The 2,222-nt window shown below is 37.6% G+C and overlaps 1 protein-coding gene across 1 annotated transcript in view; it reads right to left on the reverse strand.

Moving 5' to 3' along the window:
• The window catches only part of isg15 (ISG15 ubiquitin like modifier), a gene marked incomplete at its 5' end in the record, with an annotated part of 8,442 nt that overhangs the window by 857 nt on the left and 5,363 nt on the right, over positions 1–2,222 (reverse strand). The window lies entirely within an intron of this gene.

The following is a 2,222-nucleotide window of genomic DNA, read 5'->3' on the forward strand; positions in this document are numbered from 1 at the left end:
CTGTTTATATAGAGCCCGCCTCAGCTGATCAGCCCCTCCTCCTCCTCACTTCACATTCGTTTTCCCCTCTCTGCCTTCTTAACTTTCGGTTTCCATTCTCCCGACATGACTCTGCTGCATGCCTGTAATGTTTTTATTACTTCAAACACTCCCCACTGTGAGTGAATTTATAGCCAAACAGGTTCAAGTGCAGCAGAGACAGAATCAGCTGTTGATGCAAACCTGAGCAATAAGAGCAGTAAAGGGGACTTTAGCTGCTCAGCTCATGATGTCAGGTCAAACCAGGGCTGTTTACATGGAAACGGAACTGAAAGGAAAACGCTGATGTTTTGGTCAGTAGTTTCAAAAGTTTGTTTGTTAAAGTCGAAAGCACTTTAATGGCCGATAATTGTATTTTTTTTATTTTTTTTGCTATTGCTGAAAGAGTACAACGAAATTTGGTTCTAGTGCACTGTTTTTAATGTATGTGTGCTTGAATGACAAAAAGTTATCTATCAATAAAGTTATCAATCTAAATAACACTTATATAATGTGAATCACAAATCAGCAGGAAGTGGAAGAAGTACCAATGCAACAGTTTCAAAATATTCCATTAGCAGTAAAACCTGCATACATAATCCTACTTAAGTAATATTAGCAAAATATTCTTAAAGATTCATGTTTTACTGATACCTTTAACTTCATATTTACTGATGTAGCTGCTCAAATGGAGCCTAGTTTCAGGTATTTACACATTAAATGATGGTGTGTGGGGGTCACAAGATATATGCAAGTGGTCATAAGGTGATTATTAGATAATGAAAAGAAGAATAAACAAAGTTCCAATGTTACAGTTGAAGCCAGAAGTTTACATTCACTGCATTGCCTTTAAACTGCATGACTTGGGTCAAACGTTTTGGGTTTCCTTCCACAAGCTTCTCACAGTAGTTTGATAGAGTTTTGGCCCGTTCCTCCTGACAGAACTGGTGGAACTGAGTCAGGTTTGTTGCTCCACACGTCTTTTCAGCTCTGTCCACAAATGCTCTACAGAATTGAGATCAGGACTTTGTGAGCAAAACACTCCCACAACATGATGCTGCCACCCCCGTGCTTCACAGTTGGGATGGTGCTCTCAGGCTTGCAAGCTTCCCCCCTTTTTGTGTCCCTGTGTGTATTTGCAAACTGTAATCTGCTTTTAGATGTTTCTTTTGGACTAATGTCTTCTTCCTCTCTGAGCAGCCTTTCAGCCCATGTCGGTACAGGACTGGTTTCACTATGGATAATGACTCTCTCTTACCAGCTTCAACAGCATCTTCACAAGGTCTTTAGCTTTTGTTCTGGGGTTGATTCGCACATTTCACATCAAGCACTTCATCTCTGGGACACAGAACCCATTTCCTTCCTGAGCAGTATGATAGCTGGACATTCCCGTGCTGTTTATACTTGCGTATAATTGTTTGAACAGATGAAACCTTCAGGCATCTGGAAATTGTACCCAAGGATGAACCAGACTGGTGGAGGTCCATGATTCTCTTCCTGATATCTTGGCTGATTTCTTTAGATTTTCTCACGTTATCACAAAAGGAAGCAGAGTGTTTGAGGTGTGCCTTAAAATACATCCACAGGTGTTCCTCCAATTAACTCAAATGTTGTCAGTTAACCTATCAAAAGCTTCCAAAGTCATGACATCATCATCTAGGCTTTCCCAAATAGTTTGAAATCATAGTAATCTTAGTGTATGTAAACTTCTGACTTTGAAGAAAGTAATAAAAAATTCTCTAAAAAATTCTCTTTGTCATTATTCTGGTGTTTAGCAAACAGAAATAATTTTGATAATCCTAACTGACCTAAAACAGGAAAAGTATAGTCAGATTTAATGTCAGACAGTGAAAAAAAAAGTTTTATGTCCTTTTTATACAGTGTCTGTAAACTTCTGGTTTCAACTGTATAGAAATTAAATTTATATTTAGGTGTTTTTTTTCTCTGTCATTTTTGATTTAACTGTAAAATTCTTGACATTTACGGTTATTTAAAAGAGACCATCTAAGAAATTTAGACTCCTGTGTGAGATAGAGGACCTCAATTATGAATAAAAATGTTACAAAATCCTAAATTGTTGGATAAACGTAGTGGAGATTAGGTATAAAGAAGCATAAAATAGAAAAATACTACACAGCGCTCACACAGATGTACTTTTAAGTACTTTCTAGCACCGTAAATGCAACCAGTGTAAAACTATTGGC

The sequence above is a fragment of the Stegastes partitus genome, unplaced genomic scaffold (assembly GCF_000690725.1).
Source record: "Stegastes partitus isolate 25-593 unplaced genomic scaffold, Stegastes_partitus-1.0.2 Scaffold77, whole genome shotgun sequence".
NCBI classification, from domain to species: Eukaryota; Metazoa; Chordata; class Actinopteri; family Pomacentridae; genus Stegastes; species Stegastes partitus.